At 45.7% G+C, this 19,214-nt stretch overlaps 1 pseudogene; it reads left to right on the top strand.

Annotated features, from left to right (window-relative positions):
- Positions 1-15,960: 15,960 nt before the first annotated feature.
- On the top strand, positions 15,961-19,214 carry LOC136523218 (phenylalanine ammonia-lyase-like; annotated as a pseudogene).

The following is a 19,214-nucleotide window of genomic DNA, read 5'->3' as shown; positions in this document are numbered from 1 at the left end:
TGAAGGAGAAGAAGACAGCGAAGAGCGAGGACAACGAAGGCAGCAAATCAAAGAAGGCTAAGAGATCGAGCGAGGTATTTCTTTTATTTTCAGAATAACTTTCTTTTGAATTCAATTTCAAGTTCGATTAGAAGGATAGATGAGAATGGTAAAAGGAAAATAAAATATTTATTTCAATGAGTTCTTTTTTAGCTAAACCGCTTTGAAGTTCAGGGCAAAAAGGGCACTCTTTATCTAACTACATTAGTATTAGTCTCGAAATGCTTTAAGCGGGAAATAGCTAGCATCGAATTTGTATGATATAGAACACTTATATCGATAAAATAGTTGGAACTATTTACTAGAAGGGCACACATCCTCTTTTAAAATGCCAAATCGGTGACCTATGTATAAAAAAGAGTTTCCTTTTGGATTTGAAGAAAAAATAAAGGAATTCTATCTATTTTTATTTTCCATTTATTTAGTTTGTTTTTCTTAATGAAATTGAAATCATTAACTAACAGATGGAGGGCAATGGAGATTGAGGACATCATCAAATCGGTCGATGGAAATAGGGAGACTAAGATGGAGATTAGGAGGTTGCTCAAGAAGACCGTCAAGATTTTGAATCAGCCCCCTGTCAAGCCTCAACCGAAGGAGGAGGCAAAGATGGAGGACAGCGAATCGGCTGTCAGAAATAGGAAGACTAAGATGGTGACTAAGAGGTTGGACAAGAAGTCCATTGATATTTGGGGAAATTTGTAACACCCCTGGTGTTATTCTTGCCTAATTGCACTTGCATTTCATATTCATGAGCATCATTCATCAATTCATGAGCATATGTCACTTGAAACATGGGAAACATGACTTTGAAACAAATGTATCATTTCAAGTGTTTTTCATCGTTTTAGTATCTTTAGTGCTTGATTATTGTATGACCAAGGTGTGGTATAGCTAAATATATTGTTAAACATCTTAGCTATGCTTAGAAAGTCATTAGGAACCATGTTCATGTTGATCATTTTGCCTAATTACGATTTCAAATCATGGTTTGACTTGTTTTGACCCTAGGACTTTTTGGTTTGACTGTTTAAAAAATACCACTTAGAATGTTTGCATGTCAGAGCAACCTAAAACAAAGTTGTAGCAAATTACATAAGGAACAAAAGTTATTTTGTGACCAAGTCATGAAAATGTGCACAACATGCTCAAAATGGTCCCACAAGTCAGAATTTGGGTTGATTTCAACACTTAGAAATTTCTAAGTATAAACTTCAGTTTTCAGTTTCTTGAACCCGACTTTGGCATGATTTTACTCTCTGTCCTTTGCGAATTAGGTCTTGATCATTTAAGATGAATTACAGATGGTACTTAGAGCTACAACTCTTGTGTAGATGGTATGAGCTAATACTTCACGGTTTAGTAGAAAGAACGTTGTCAAATTGCGCCGTCAGGCTCTGATCGCGGGTCTGATGGTCGCCTTCGTCAGGCCGAGTGGCCGACCGCCGTCAGGCCAAGTGCGCCAAGTGGAGTCCGTACGCCGTCGCCGCCCCCGCAGGTCAGACCATCGCTGCCACGACATCGCCACGCGGCTGTTGGCTCGTCTATTTGCTTCGCCTACGCCGTGTCTCGCCTCGTCAGAACCCGTGGAAGCCGAGCGCAGCGCCCTCTGTTTGCCGCCAAGAGCGTTGCGGCCTCCATCTCCCTCGCCACTGCATCCTTGCCGCCTTCAGCTAGCCACAGCGCTGCCGTAGTTGCCTTTAGCGCGTCCACCTCGCGGTTGAGCCGGTGAGTCTTAGTTGAGCTCGCATTTTTTTTTCTTTCTTCTTCCCCGCGTCGAACGCCATTGCCGCCGTGAACTCCGTCGAGCTCCCGTGCGCTCGCTGCTGCGTTTCACCTTGCTACATCTTGCCCACAGTTTTCCCACCATCTCCTGTACCTATTCCTCCCTCTGGTCGAGCCTATCGTGCTGTGTCGTTGGCGCTTACGCCGAGTCCGCAGCCGCCATGCTTCGACCTCACCGGAGTTGGGCTCACCATGGCCGGAGCATTGGGGGCGTCTCCTTTCTCCTTTCTCTTCTTGGATAGCGTCACCATGACCCCGTGAAGCTCATACCGAGCTTGGTCTAGGCAATGGGGACTCGCCGTCGCCGAAGTTCCGCAGCGACCTCGCCGCAGTCCGCCATTGCCGACATAGTCATAGCTAGAGAGTGGTAGCGGTCGGGAAAAGGGTATGGGTAGGTGCGTATCGTCACTAGGAACACGCCGGTGCCGTCGGTTTCGTCAGGGAGATCACCGTCGGTGAGCTCGGCCATCGCCGCGCCGATGTGTGCCGTCTCCCCTGTTCCGTGTCAATGACACGGGGGTCCCGCATGTCAGTCGCCGAGCCGAAGAGAGCCAGGCTTGGGCTGCGCTGTGTCGTGGGCCGTCGGGTCCCTTCGGGCCGGCCCAGCAGCGCTTAAGTGAATTGTTTTCCATTTATTATTTGTTATTTGAAATCAAAAATGGTTTGAAAAATGTTAGGATGATCAAACTTGCTCCAAATTTGTTGAAACAAATTTTTCTAGGTTCCTTATCACCAGATCTACTTGGGAAAATTATTGCATGTCATTTTTAAGATACTTTTCTATAGGATTTTATTTAATCATGTAAATTGCTGATAACTTGAAAAATGTGTATAAAAATATATAGGCTTTAGAAAAATATGATTTCAAGTTTGTTCATCTTCTTATGTCATGTACTTCCTAAGGAAAATATGTTTCATGCATGTGCTGTGGAAAACTTTGGAGGTGTAGTTCAAGTGTCTTTAATGGCTGATTTTTGTTATTTTTTATAGAGAGCAAACTTTGTATAAAACATGCATGTGGTAATTTTTGTACAGTCATTATATGCTATGAAGAACCTAGGAAAAATATTAATTCTGTTGTTTGACACTTTTCATAGTACAAAGTAATTTCATGCTCATCTTCATGCTATAGCTTGTCATTTTTGTGTAGGATAGTTTACTTATCCAAATGCCATGAAATTTTTATGGTAGTCTGTTTAGGGTAGTAGTATGCTACTGCAATTTTCTCAGATTTTTAGGAGCATCAGAAATATAGGTTGCTATTCAAACCTATTATTAATTAGGGTTTAAGCAAGTGTTGCTTTAAGTGTGATTAAGAAAGTAGTAAAGCTTTGGTGTATCTTTGAAGCATTTCATAAGATAGGTTAACTTAACATATTAGTAGTAGAAGAGAATGCAGTAGATGACATGTGCTTGTAGTATAGTTCTTGGATGATGTTGACTACCTTGCATTTCAACATATCCATTACATTCATCTCCTTCGATGCACCGTTTGCATAATCACTTACGCGCATTGCATCATACAGGATCGCAAACCGAGAACCCAGTTGTCATACCCGAGGAGCCCGAGGAGCAGCTCGAGGTGCAGCAGCAGGAAGTGCCAGAAGTCGACGAGGAGGACGTTGAGGAACTTCCGGAGTGCCCCGATCACCGCCCGAGCTCCTTCGAGAGAGGCAAGCCCCGGAGCATTTTCTCCCGGTTTGCAATTATTTAATTAAATACTTTACTTTAAATGGATGCATTACGTTCAGGAGTTGTTTGTAACCGTTGCTGCATTATACCTTGCTTACCTTTGTTATACTATATCCTTGTTACCTTGGTATCCGTAGTCGAGTCAATGCTTAGCTGGCTTAGACCGGTAGAAGTCGGGTGATTTCCTGTCACCTACGAGCTATAGGTGGTTACCTGGATCTGCTTGGATGACTATGAAGTCATGGTATAACTAAGGGTTAAATGAAGTTGAGACCAGACGGAGACTTGCAGAGTTTTGGACTGTAGTGTTTCCGTCTGTGTCGATTAAGGACCGACCGTTGTTGGGCCTCGAGTCATGTTGAACGCATGCCTTACATTTAGCTGGCCGGATAAAGTACCTTCCGACTGCGAAGCTGGGAGATTTTTCGGGCCGAGTAGATTGCCCGCAACGCACTGTACCGGAGCAGGTGTGGTAGGACACGGGGGCGGGATGATAAGACCAAAGTGCAGTCGGTCGGCCCCCGGGTACATGAGGTTCCTGGCAAACTCGAGATTCTTGGAAAGTTGACTCGGTGATCAATATCTCACTTTAGCGGGTGAGTGAGGTTTGTGTAAGGAATAAATCACCAGCTGGTTAGGAATCAATTCGAATCGCCATCGCTCCTGGATAGTGAGCACTTGACTTGAGTTACTTCATCGTAGTAAATGTTATGGAACACTTGGACAGTTATAGTGAATATGACAGTATGGAAGTTGCTTAATGATCATTGGTTATCATTATCTGCTTAATCACATGTTTACTCTAGAAAAGGTGCAAATCTAGATGACAGGTAATAATAATTAACTTGGCAATAATGCTTTTAGAAAGGTTCTTGAAATGCTAAAAATGCTTCTTTCTGCAAATGAGTCAGCTACCCTACTATAAAGCCCTTCATAATCCTTGGTGTCAATTATTTTCGGTTATGTCGGGTAAGTCTGGCTGAGTACCTTCTCGTACTCAGGGTTTTATTCCCACTTGTTGCAGATGGGCAGATGTACTATGGCTACTGTATCAACTGCCTTTATCCTACGATGGGTGATGCTTAGGACCATGGGCATGGTCATTCCTTACGTCTTATCTGATGCTTTTGTTGGAGATGATCATTCGCTGGCACTATATTTAAACTCCGCGTGAGTGTGTGTGTGGTTTGAACAAATGACTTCCGCTACTTTTATCCGAACTGGTTTTGTAATAACTATGTTGAAACTCTGATGTATCCGTGATGCAAACTTTTATGTAATATGTGATGGTGACCGCTAAACTTATTACGATCATGGCTGGGACATGAGTTGGTTTGAAATCCTTCGTGATTTCACGGACTACCGGGTTATACGGGCTTAAGTTTGTCAATCGTCTGCTCTGGTGGATGATTTTCTTACTTAATTTCGTATAATTGGTCGGTTCTGTCACAGCTGGTATCAGAGTATGGTTTAACGTGTCACTGTTCACAAGTGTATTTAAAACAAAAAGACATTTGGAAAACGTGATTTTAAAACTATAAAGTGTGCCAGTGATCATATCCTTTATGCCCAGTTAAGGACTTTAGGTGGCTTAATTAAGTACTGACTGGGGTTCTTGCATCATATTTCTCTTTCGTCGCTCATACGGCGTGCTATTGTATGAGTGCCACTTGTTTGAGTGGTAATGAATGGATCATTTGCCTCTACACCTCGGTAAGTGTGAGTTGTGAGAGCATGATCGGATACACCGCCGATCTAGGGTGAATGCTTATATGATGCTGGAGTAATTACATGTTCTACGCATGTTTTACAAAGGTATCTCATGTATGGGTCTTCCGTCTGTGGAGGCGATGCCGTCAATAGGACGATGGTTCGGGTAGTTACTACCGTTGTACACGTATCTGGGGATTCATGTAGAGCGTGTAGATAAAACTTTACTGCTTTTATGCATTCATTGGGAATTGGGCTGAAATGGATCTTCTGCAGGTACATAACAACGCTGTCGTGTAGAACATATTAACTACGTATTTGAGAGATCGTTGTTATGCCACCGAATTCGTCGTTAGAAATTATTATTTCCTAAGTTTGTGAGAACGTACGACCCGTACATACATCATGTTACTTGTGCATCTCATTCATCCCATGCATACCTCCCCTTATAAATTGATTATCTCATTTTGATAAAAGTGTATCACCTAAAATATGTTTCCCCGAGGTAATAAGAGAACTTTTGCTACAGATGGCCCGCACGAAGCAGACCGCCCGTAAGTCCACCGGAGGAAGAGCACCCCGACGTCCGTTGGCCCTGAGGGAGCACCACACCATGGACACCTTCTTGAGCGAGTTTGGCATGCCGACCTTGCTTTGGAGAGTGCTCCATGATGTGGGGTACCCAGAGGGTCAAGAGCCGGTGTACTCTTGGAATGAGAGCCAGTTAGCAGATGATGGACTTGCAGTGGTGGAGATCACAGTTCCTGCTCTCGGTGATGCTCCAGATTGGGATGGTTGGCATTTTGAGTTTGAAGGTCGCACCCCAGCTAAGGGTGCAGAGGGAGCAGCCTTCCGTGTCATCAGGGACATTATGAGCAGATTTCCCAGTGAGCTTGCTGCAGCTCTAGCTGGTACTTTTCCTAGGGATGATCCTCGTGATGCCATTTGGGTTCAGCCTCCGGGAAGTGCATTGGTCAGAGGTCCAGCTGAGGGACAGGCTAGCGACAACCAGGCAATGAGTGCTATGTTCGCCGCCATCAGAGCATATGAGGGTCTCAAGAGTACCTACTGGACTTTGACTGGCTTGCGTAGTGAGGATAAGCTCAAAGGGAAGAAGCAGAAGAAGAGACAGGCACGAGCTATAGCTAGCTTGCAGGAGCAGTTGGCTGATATGAACTTACAGCGAGACCAAGCGGTTGAGAGAGGTGATCGAGCTATGCAGCGAGTGCATACGTTGCCTCAAGCCAACAACAATGCAGATCGCATGATTGGACAGTTGGTTCAAGAAAGGAATGAAGCCTGGAACGCAAGAAACCTTCTGCTGCAGAGGGTCGATGAGCTAGAGGAATACAACGGCTACTTGCACGAGGAGTTTCACGCGCTTTACAATGGGGTTGGCCCATATGCTCCACCGAACGTCGCTGGTATGGACGTTGACAACGACAACGAGGACGAGCCTGCAGTTTCACCTGGGGGCGATGGTGACGTCTCCGATCCCGACGATGGCCCCGAGGAGTAGGCTAGTTGCTTTGTGCTAGTATCTAGGTCTTGTCGCGATGACCTTTCTTTTGTTGGCATGTAATCTATCGTATGTTGCTTCGAATGTATGAGACTTGGCATATGGTTGGAACTTGATATTAGAATGCGATATCTGAATGCATAAAAAGTCCAGTGTATGTATGCTGGCAATGTGATTGTATGGACGCAATGTTTGCCGTTGAAGTAATTCGATTAAGTGCTGTTGTTTTAATTGGAATGCGATTGTTGTGCCTCTGTTTTTATTGTATGAATTTATTCTCTCCAGTAAATTCAGTATGGCATAATTTTTCCTTCACTCGCAATTATTACAGCGTCACTCAATCGTACTTGTTGCTGAAATATGCAGATGACAAACACTCGTCGAACCACGTATGAGGCCGCTGAGCCCGGTGCCAACGGTGCGGGGACCGGTGGTGGTGGTGGTGGTGGAAACCACAGCAACAACAATGAACCTCCCCATGAACCGCATTTGCCACCTCCTCCCCCGTTTACCCCCGAAATGTTCCTCGCACAGCTGCTCGGGAGTCAGCGCAACACGGAACAATCTCAGAAGAACATGGAGGATCTTCTCAGAACCATTGCCAACAACGTTCAACGTGGTAACAATCAAGGTGGTGGCATGGGAGTGAACCAATATAGCAGCTTCAAAGATTTCATGGACACCAGGCCACCAGTATTCAAGGAAGCAACAGAGCCACTCGATGCTGAGGAATGGATCAACACGATGGAAGACAAATTCCGTGTGTTGAGAATGACTGAGGTGCTGAAAACGGAATATGCTGCACTTCAATTGCAAGGACCGGCGGGAATGTGGTGGAAGCACCATCGCACCACCTTCCCTCCAAATGCTCAAATTTCTTGGAGAGAGTTTGCCGAGGCCTTCCGTGGAGTCTATATTCCACCCGGACTGACAGAGATGAAGTTGGGAGAGTTTCTGGCATTGAACCAGGGCACCAAAACCGTGACGCAATACCTGCATGCCTTCAACAACTTGTGTCGCTATGCTCCCGACATGGTTGACACAGATGCTAAAAGGATAGCCAGTTTTAAGAGGGGTCTTAATCCAAAAATGATGAAGCATGTTGGTATCAACAACCGCGTCAGATTCAACGACTTCATCAGCGACTGTCTGAAGCAGAAGAAGAATAACAACGCCAGCACCGTAGCCAAGACACGCAAGAGAGCCTTCGAAGGTGGGCCGTCTCAAGCTAGAGCACCTATGGGAGGTCGTCCTCCTTATCGCCCATCGGCACCTGGCGCTAGATTCAGGCCACCTCAGCCAAGAAGCCAAAATTTCCGTGGACCTCAAAAGCCGTACAAGATGGCAGTACAGCCCAACAAAGCAGCCGCAACTGCGGTACAAGGCAGTTCCAAGGGAACTGTGGGATCTGCCGGGACAGTAAGAGGACCCTGCTATAACTGTGATCAACCCGGTCATTTCTCGAGGTTTTGTCCGTACCCGCCCAAGAAGAAGCAGCAGACTTATAACGCTAGAGTGTATAGTACAACAGTGGATGAAATTCCAGAGGGAGAGCCCGTCACTGCTGGTAAGTTTCCTGTCAATGAAAACCATGCAGTTGTTCTATTTGATTCTGGATCATCGCATTCTTTTATGAGTCAAGCATTTGCACAGAAACATGAACAACTATGCACAGAATTGGGTTATGGTTACCGTATAAGTTCAGCAGGGGCTGATGTTTTGACCAACCGGATGGTTCGAGGGGCAACCCTTGAATTAGGTAGCAGGAAGTTCCGAGTGAACTTGATAGTTATGCCTGGGTTAGTCTTGGATGTCATTATAGGGATGAATTGGATGAAGGATTGGGGAGCAATCATAGATACTGGAAGTCGAGTACTTACCCTTAAGGATCCCCTAGGTGAGGGTACTTTTCAAGTACCATTGCCTCGAAGGACAGACCTTATAAGTGTTACATGTGCTATGGTAGTCACACCTATTCATCAGATTCCGATAGTGTGTGAATTCCCAGACATATTTCCGGATGAGCTACCTGGTCTTCTGCCGGATAGGGAGATTGAGTTTGAAATCGAGCTAGTCCCCGGAACAGCTCCGATTTCAAGGAGACCTTATCGGATGCCTCCAGATGAGTTAGCTGAGCTGAAGAAGCAATTAGAAGATTTGTCAAAAAAGGGGTTTATTCGGCCAAGCAAGTCTGAATGGGGATGTCCCGCTTTGTTTGTGAAGAAAAAGAAAGAGGGCACGTTGAGAATGTGCGTAGATTATAGGCCACTCAATGCTGTGACCGTCAAGAATAAATATCCCTTGCCACATATTGATGTTCTGTTTGACCAATTATCCAAGGCCAAGGTGTTCTCAAAAATAGATTTGAGATCCGGTTATCATCAGATTAAGATTAGGCCACAGGATATACCGAAAACTGCATTTTCCACCAGATACGGGTTGTATGAGTATCTTGTCATGTCTTTTGGCTTGACAAATGCTCCTGCATACTTTATGTTCTTGATGAATACAGTTTTCATGCCAGAATTGGATAAGTTTGTGGTAGTATTCATCGATGACATTCTGGTGTACTCCGAGAATGAGAAAGATCACGAAGAGCATCTGAGAACTGTCTTGACCAGACTTAGAGATCATCAATTGTATGCTAAGTTTAGCAAATGCGAATTCTGGTTGAAGAAAGTTCCTTTCCTTGGTCACATTCTGTCAGAGAATGGAGTTTCAGTCGATCCAAGTAAGGTGCAAGAAGTTATGAATTGGAAAGCACCGACCACAGTTCCTGAGGTTAGAAGTTTCTTAGGACTAGCGGGTTATTACCGTCGCTTTATACCAGATTTCTCGAAGATCGCCAAACCGATGACAAGCCTCCTACAGAAGGATTACAAGTTTGTGTGGACGGAGGAGTGTGACGCAGCTTTCCACACTTTGCGGAAACTGTTGACCACTGCTCCTGTTCTAGCACAACCAGATATTGAGAAACCATTTGATGTGTTTTGCGATGCATCGAAAACTGGATTAGGCTGTGTACTTATGCAAGAAAGGAGAGTCATAGCTTATGCATCACGTCAATTAAAAAAGCACGAGGTCAACTACCCAACACATGATCTTGAACTTGCTGCAGTTGTGCACGCCCTAAAAATTTGGAGACATTACCTACTTGGTAATGTGTGCAATATTTTCACGGATCACAAGAGTCTTAAGTATATCTTTACCCAACCAGAGCTAAACATGAGACAACGTAGATGGTTGGAATTGATCAAAGATTACAACTTGAATGTGCAATATCATCCTGGTAAAGCCAATGTAGTGGCAGATGCTTTGAGCAGAAAGTCACATTACTTGAATGTGCAGCCATTACTTGAAGATGGATTCGATCTAATGCATCCTGCTGTGTTACATAGTATTCAGATTAGTTGTTCTTTGGAGAGTAAGATAATAGAAGGCCAGAAAACTAACAAGGGGATATTCCACATCAAAGAGAAAATAAAAGAAAAGCCGTCTCAACACTTTAAAGTGGATGAACAGGGCGTGTTGTGGTTTGACAACCGTCTTGTGGTTCCCAAGGATCGAGAGCTTAGGAATAAACTCATGGATGAAGCTCACCTTTCTAAGCTATCTATCCATCCTGGAAGTAGTAAGATGTATCAAGAACTAAGATCTCGCTATTGGTGGACCAAAATGAAGAAAGAAATTACAGCATATGTTGCCAGATGTGACACATGTTGTCGAGTGAAAGCCATTCACATGAAACCTGCTGGTATGTTGCAACCCTTATCAGTCCCTAGTTGGAAGTGGGACGACATCAGCATGGATTTTATCACGGGTTTGCCCACTACTCAAAAAGGACATGATTCGATATGGGTAATTGTGGATCGTCTTACCAAGACCGCTCATTTCTTGCCTGTCAAAACAGATTATCGACCACCTCAATATGCCGAGAGATATATCACAGAAATTGTGAGGTTACATGGAATACCAAAGACCATAGTATCTGATAGAGGCTCACAGTTCACGGCTCATTTTTGGGAACATTTACACAAAGGCTTAGGAACTAGTTTGATTCGCAGTACCGCTTATCATCCTCAGACAGATGGTCAGACTGAACGAGTAAATGCTGTTCTGGAGGATATGTTGAGAGCCTGTGTATTGTCTTCCAAGGGATCATGGGAGTCATGGTTACCGTTAGCTGAGTTTTCTTATAATAATAGTTATCAAGAAAGCATCAAGATGGCCCCATTCGAAGCTTTATATGGCAGAAAATGTAGAACACCATTGAATTGGATCGAGCCTGGTGATAGAAGGTATTATGGCATTGACTTTGTAGAAGAAGCCGAGAAGAAAGTTCATATTATTCAGCAGAATATGAAAGCTGCCCAATCACGTCAGAAAAGCTATGCAGACAAAAGAAGGAGACCCCTTGTGTTTGAAGTTGGTGACTATGTTTATCTGAAAGTCACGCCAATGAAGAAGAAAAGGTTTGGAATTCGAAGAAAGCTTGCCGCGAGATTTGTAGGACCATACAAGATCTTGGAACGAAGAGGTCCGGTAGCCTACAAGTTAGAGTTACCTGAGATAATGAGTACAGTTTTCCTAGTTTTCCATGTATCATATCTCAAGAAATGCTTGCGTGTTCCGGAGGAAAGAATAGAACCTCGAGGTATTCAACTCAAATCAGATTTGGTGTATCGTGAGCAACCAGTCCGGGTGTTAGACACTAAGGAACGTGCTACTCGGAATAGTGTGGTGAAAACATACAAGATACAGTGGGATCATCATGATGAGGGAGATGCAACTTGGGAAACAGGAGAGTATCTACAGAAAGCTTATGAAGAATTTTATAACAAATGGTTCGTAACCCAAATCTCGGGATGAGATTTTTTTATAAGGGGGGAGGGCTGTAACACCCCTGGTGTTATTCTTGCCTAATTGCACTTGCATTTCATATTCATGAGCATCATTCATCAATTCATGAGCATATGTCACTTGAAACATGGGAAACATGACTTTGAAACAAATGTATCATTTCAAGTGTTTTTCATCGTTTTAGTATCTTTAGTGCTTGATTATTGTATGACCAAGGTGTGGTATAGCTAAATATATTGTTAAACATCTTAGCTATGCTTAGAAAGTCATTAGGAACCATGTTCATGTTGATCATTTTGCCTAATTACGATTTCAAATCATGGTTTGACTTGTTTTGACCCTAGGACTTTTTGGTTTGACTGTTTAAAAAATACCACTTAGAATGTTTGCATGTCAGAGCAACCTAAAACAAAGTTGTAGCAAATTACATAAGGAACAAAAGTTATTTTGTGACCAAGTCATGAAAATGTGCACAACATGCTCAAAATGGTCCCACAAGTCAGAATTTGGGTTGATTTCAACACTTAGAAATTTCTAAGTATAAACTTCAGTTTTCAGTTTCTTGAATCCGACTTTGGCATGATTTTACTCTCTGTCCTTTGCAAATTAGGTCTTGATCATTTAAGATGAATTACAGATGGTACTTAGAGCTACAACTCTTGTGTAGATGGTATGAGCTAATACTTCACGGTTTAGTAGAAAGAACGTTGTCAAATTGCGCCGTCAGGCTCTGATCGCGGGTCTGATGGTCGCCTTCGTCAGGCCGAGTGGCCGACCGCCGTCAAGCCAAGTGCACCAAGTGGAGTCCGTACGCCGTCGCCGCCCCCGCAGGTCAGACCGTCGCTGCCACGACATCGCCACGCGGCTGTTGGCTCGTCTATTTGCTTCGCCTACGCCGTGTCTCGCCTCGTCAGAACCCGTGGAAGCCGAGCGCAGTGCCCTCTGTTTGCCGCCGAGAGCGTTGCGGCCTCCATCTCCCTCGCCACTGCATCCTTGCCGCCTTCAGCTAGCCACAGCGCTGCCGTAGTTGCCTTTAGCGCGTCCACCTCGCGGTTGAGCCGGTGAGTCTTAGTTGAGCTCGCATTTTTTTTTCTTTCTTCTTCCCCGCGTCGAACGCCATTGCCGCCGTGAACTCCATCGAGCTCCCGTGCGCTCGCTGCTGCGTTTCACCTTGCTACATCTTGCCCATAGTTTTCCCACCATCTCCTGTACCTATTCCTCCCTCTGGTCGAGCCTATCGTGCTGTGTCGTTGGCGCTTACACCGAGTCCGCAGCCGCCATGCTTCGACCTCACCGGAGTTGGGCTCACCATGGCTGGAGCATTGGGGGCGTCTCCTTTCTCCTTTCTCTTCTTGGATAGCGTCACCATGACCCCGTGAAGCTCATACCGAGCTTGGTCTGGGCAATGGGGACTCGCTGTCGCCGAAGTTCCACAGCGACCTCGCCGCAGTCCGCCATTGCCGACGTAGTCATAGCTAGAGAGTGGTAGCGGTCGGGAAAAGGGTATGGGTAGGTGCGTATCGTCACTAGGAACACGCCGGTGCCGTCGGTTTCGTCAGGGAGATCACCGTCGGTGAGCTCGGCCATCGCCGCGCCGATGTGTGCCGTCTCCCCTGTTCCGTGTCAATGACACGGGGGTCCCGCATGTCAGTCGCCGAGCCGAAGAGAGCCAGGCTTGGGCTGCGCTGTGTCGTGGGCCGTCGGGTCCCTTTGGGCCGGCCCAGCAGCGCTTAAGTGAATTGTTTTCCATTTATTATTTGTTATTTGAAATCAAAAATGGTTTGAAAAATGTTAGGATGATCAAACTTGCTCCAAATTTGTTGAAACAAATTTTTCTAGGTTCCTTATCACCAGATCTACTTGGGAAAATTATTGCATGTCATTTTTAAGATACTTTTCTATAGGATTTTATTTAATCATGTAAATTGCTGATAACTTGAAAAATGTGTATAAAAATATATAGGCTTTAGAAAAATATGATTTCAAGTTTGTTCATCTTCTTATGTCATGTACTTCCTAAGGAAAATATGTTTCATGCATGTGCTGTGGAAAACTTTGGAGGTGTAGTTCAAGTGTCTTTAATGGCTGATTTTTGTTATTTTTGATAGAGAGCAAACTTTGTATAAAACATGCATGTGGTAATTTTTGTACAGTCATTATATGCTATGAAGAACCTAGGAAAAATATTAATTCTGTTGTTTGACACTTTTCATAGTACAAAGTAATTTCATGCTCATCTTCATGCTATAGCTTGTCATTTTTGTGTAGGATAGTTTACTTATCCAAATGCCATGAAATTTTTATGGTAGTCTATTTAGGGTAGTAGTATGCTACTGCAATTTTCTTAGATTTTTAGGAGCATCAAAAATATAGGTTGCTATTCAAACCTATTATTAATTAGGGTTTAAGCAAGTGTTGCTTTAAGTGTGATTAAGAAAGTAGTAAAGCTTTGGTGTATCTTTGAAGCATTTCATAAGATAGGTTAACTTAACATATTAGTAGTAGAAGAGAATGCAGTAGATGACATGTGCTTGTAGTATAGTTCTTGGATGATGTTGACTACCTTGCATTTCAACATATCCATTACATTCATCTCCTTCGATGCACCGTTTGCATAATCACTTACGCGCATTGCATCATACAGGATCGCAAACCGAGAACCCAGTTGTCATACCCGAGGAGCCCGAGGAGCAGCTCGAGGTGCAGCAGCAGGAAGTGCCAGAAGTCGACAAGGAGGACGTTGAGGAACTTCCGGAGTGCCCCGATCACCGCCCGAGCTCCTTCGAGAGAGGCAAGCCCCGGAGCATTTTCTCCCGGTTTGCAATTATTTAATTAAATACTTTACTTTAAATGGATGCATTACGTTCAGGAGTTGTTTGCAACCGTTGCTGCATTATACCTTGCTTACCTTTGTTATACTATATCCTTGTTACCCTGGTATCCGCAGTCGAGTCAATGCTTAGCTGGCTTAGACCGGTAGAAGTCGGGTGATTTCCTGTCACCTGCGAGCTATAGGTGGTTATCTGGATCTGCTTGGATGACTATGAAGTCATGGTATAACTAAGGGTTAAATGAAGTTGAGACCAGACGGAGACTTGCAGAGTTTTGGACTGTAGTGTTTCCGTCTGTGTCGATTAAGGACCGACCGTTGTTGGGCCTCGAGTCATGTTGAACACATGCCTTACATTTAGCTGGCCGGATAAAGTACCTTCCGACCGCGAAGCTGGGAGATTTTTCGGGCCGAGTAGATTGCCCGCAACGCACTGTACCGGAGCAGGTGTGGTAGGACACGGGGGCGGGATGATAAGACCAAAGTGCAGTCGGTCGGCCCCCGGGTACATGAGGTTCCTGGCAAACTCGAGATTCCTGGAAAGTTGACTCGGTGATCAATATCTCACTTTAGCGGGTGAGTGAGGTTTGTGTAAAGAATAAATCACCAGCTGGTTAGGAATCGATTCGAATCGCCATCGCTCCTGGATAGTGAGCACTTGACTTGAGTTACTTCATCGTAGTAAATGTTATGGAACACTTGGACAGTTATAGTGAATATGACAGTATGGAAGTTGCTTAATGATCATTGGTTATCATTATCTGCTTAATCACATGTTTACTCTAGAAAAGGTGCAAATCTAGATGACAGGTAATAATAATTAACTTGTCAATAATGCTTTTAGAAAGGTTCTTGAAATGCTAAAAATGCTTCTTTCTGCAAATGAGTCAGCTACCCTACTATAAAGCCCTTCATAATCCTTGGTGTCAATTATTTTCGGTTATGTCGGGTAAGTCTGGCTGAGTACCTTCTCGTACTCAGGGTTTTATTCCCACTTGTTGCAGATGGGCAGATGTACTATGGCTACTGTATCAACTGCCTTTATCCTGCGATGGGTGATGCTTAGGACCATGGGCATGGTCATTCCTTATGTCTTATCTGATGCTTTTGTTGGAGATGATCATTCGCTGGCACTATATTTAAACTCTGCGTGAGTGTGTGTGTGGTTTGAACAAATGACTTCCGCTACTTTTATCCGAACTGGTTTTGTAATAACTATGTTGAAACTCTGATGTATCCGTGATGCAAACTTTTATGTAATATGTGATGGTGACCGCTAAACTTATTACGATCATGGCTGGGACACGAGTTGGTTTGAAATCCTTCGTGATTTCACGGACTACCGGGTTATACGGGCTTAAGTTTGTCAATCGTCTGCTCTGGTGGATGATTTTCTTACTTAATTTCGTATAATTGGTCGGTTCTGTCACAAAATTGGCTGGCGGACACCCACAGTGGTGGTCGTTTGCTGGCGGACACCCAAAGTAGAGTTGTATGCTAGAAGACACTATGATTTGTTGTAATTATGCCAGAGGACACCGCGGGCCGGTTTTCACCAGTTGAGGAGAGAGAAAATTTAGTTTGGACATCCGGTGCCCCTGAGCCACGTTTGGTCTGGTCTAACCAGACCACGACAAAGCGGTACAGCGGGAACGACCGACTGTCCGTGATCCGGTTCGCCATCTATCGGTGCTGTCAGACTGACCCATGTGCGCTCCCCTGCAGGCATCTCAACGCCAGAATCTTCGGCACCGGCAACGATGGCCACACGCTGCCGTCGGAGGTCATCCGTGCGGCGATGCTGTGCGCATCAACACCCTCTTCCAGGGCTACTCCGGCATCCGCTTCGAGATCCTGGAGGCCATCACCAAGCTGCTCAACACCGAGGTCAGCCCGTGCCTGCCGCTCCGGGGCACCATCACCGTGTCGGGCGACCTGGTCTCGCTCTCCTACATCGTCGGCCTCATCAAGGGCCGCCCCAACGCGTAGGCCACCACCGTCGACGGGAGGAAGGTGGACGCTGCCGAGGCATTCAAGACATTGTCAACGGCACCTCCATGGGCTCCACGCTCGCGGCCACCGTGATGTACGACGCCAACGTCCTCGCCGTCCTGTCCAAGGTCCTGTCCGCCGTCTTCTGCGAGGTCATGAACGGCAAGCCCGAGTACACCGACTACCTCACCCACAAGCTCAAGCACCACCCGGGGTCCATCGAGGCCGCCGCCATCATGGAGCACAACCTGGACGGCAGCACTTTCATGAAGCAAGCCAAGAAGGTGAACGAGCTAGACCCGCTGCTCAAGCCCAAGCAGGACAGGTACGCGCTCCACACGTCGCCGCAGTGGTTGGGCCCCCAGATCGAGGTCATCCGCGCCGCCACCAAGTCCATCGAGCGCGAGGTCAACTCTGTCAACGACAACCCGATCATCGATGTCCACCGTGGCAAAGCGTTGCACGGCAGCAACTTCCAGGGCACGCCCATCGGCGTGTCCATGGACAACGCCCACCTCGCCATCGCCAACATCGGCAAGCTCATGTTCACGCAGTTCTCTGAGCTCGTCAACGAGTTCTACAACAACGGGCTCACCTCCAACCTGGCCGGCAGCCGCAACCCCAGCCTGGACTACGACTTTAAGGGCACAGAGATCGCCATGGCCTCCTACTGCTCTGAGCTCCAGTACCTGGGCAACCCTATCACCAACCACGTCCAGAGCGCGGAGCAGCACAACCAGGACGTCAACTCCCTGGGCCTCATCTCCGCCAGGAAGACCGCGGAGGCCATCGACATCCTGAAGCTCATGTCGTCCACCTACATCGTGGCGCTGTGCCAGGCCATCGACCTGCGCCACCTCGAGGAGAACATCAAGACGTCGGTGAAGAACACGGTGACCCAGGTGACGAAGACGGTGCTGACCATGAACCCCTCTGGTGACCTCGCCAGCGCGTGGTTCAGCGAGAAGGAGCTCATCACCGCCATCGACAGCGAGGGCGCTTGTGTTCACGTACGCGGAGGATTCGGCCAGCGCCAGCCTGCCGCTGATGCACAAGCTACGTGCTGTGCTGGTGGACCACGCCCTCAGCAGCGGCGACGCGGAGCGGGAGCCCTCCATGTTCTCCAAGATCACCAAGTTCGAGGAGGAGCTCCGCGCGGTGCTGCCCCGAGAGGTGGAGGCCGCCCGCGTTGTCGTGGCCGAGGGCACCGCCCCCGTGGCGAACCGGATCACGGACAGCCGGTCGTTCCCGCTGTACCGCTTCGTCGTGGTCTGGTTGGACCAGACCAAACGTGGCTCAGGGGCACCGGATGTCCAAACTGAATTTTTCTCTCTACTCAACCGGTGGAAACCGGTCCACGGTGTCCTCTGACATAATTACAACAAACCAGAGTGTCTTCTAGCATACTGCTTCACTTTGGGTGTTCGTCAGCAAACGACCACCACTGTGGGTGTTCGCCAGCCAATTTCTCCTTGATATTTTGATGAATCAGCCCCCTCCCAAGCCTGTAATCTACAATACGCTTTACGTGAACCAACACATGCTTGATATGATTACTGCCCATGATGAGGTTGATTGTGTGTTCCTTGAGTACTTGCAATGCCATTCCTTCATCAAGGGGTATGCTGAGTACCAGGTGGAGGTCACGGATGACGAAAACGATGACCACAAGTTGGTGTAGCACTGTTGTCACGTGTGGTTGGTGTGGTAACGAGTTAAGGCTGCCTAGCATAATATTATATTTTAGTATAAGTGATGAACCTTCGCCTGTTTCAGAGATATTCAGCTTCTTGTACTAGTAGTATTTAAGTTGTAAAAGTGGTATCTTTTGTCATATGAGTACCTGGTACTGATGTTATTCTCACATCTTAAGACTTGAGTTTCTATATATTCCTAGAACTCGCTTGATTCAGATGTGTTATTTAAATGTAGTTGATGTCTCCGTGTCATTGTCTCATATCTTAAGACTTAAGAGTTGCTATATTTTCCTAGAAGATGTTATTTAAACGAGCTATTGTTGATGTCTCCAACCAGTGCGGTGGCTGCGGTTGTTATGGGTGATGTTTTTTTTGTTAACCTTCTTTCCTGATTATAACAACCTCTCAGTGTCGAACTAGCTCCTGTATTTCTTTATTTTTTCCCTTTTTGGTGCTGTCTCATTTTCAGAAAGAAATTCCACACTGGTATCTACACCGCTGGTGTGGAGCAAGTAATAACATTTGTGGATCAGCGGCTGACACTGAGAGGTTGTTATAATCATCACGTTGAGCCAGTAATAACAACTTTCTACTCTGGGAACAAAATACTACAATTTCCGTCATTTCATTTCCTTTGTATATCCATCGATTCTGCCCCTTGTTTTCATTTCTGATGTAGCTAGTAACAACTGCTAACTTCCTTTTCATTATTTCTGATGTAGCTAGTGAAAACTGCTCTGACGCGGCCTTTTTGAAGCACTTCAACTCTGGGAAGTGGCATTCGAATACCTGCCAGCATATCTATCAAATGTCTGGGTATTCTAACAGATGTCTCTTCCTTGAATGATGATTGTTGCCTTACATGACATCCTGTGAGAACACAGGAAGATTTCGAGCTTGTTAGATAAGTAAGTGTACGTGTCAAGTTAATTGTCAACAGCAAACATCAATAATCATTACATCTGCGCTACCTGAGAAACATTTTGTCGGTGCCATTATTAACTGAGGATGATAGAGTATGATGCTTTTCAGATTGCAGAACATGAACAGATTGGTGGATCTGAGGAGCTCAGTGATAGATGCCGACTGA

This window comes from Miscanthus floridulus, chromosome 18 (genome assembly GCF_019320115.1).
Source record: "Miscanthus floridulus cultivar M001 chromosome 18, ASM1932011v1, whole genome shotgun sequence".
Classification (NCBI taxonomy): Eukaryota; Viridiplantae; Streptophyta; class Magnoliopsida; order Poales; family Poaceae; genus Miscanthus; species Miscanthus floridulus.
Note: the sequence above shows the minus strand (reverse complement) of the source record. Positions and strands in the feature narration are given on the sequence as shown.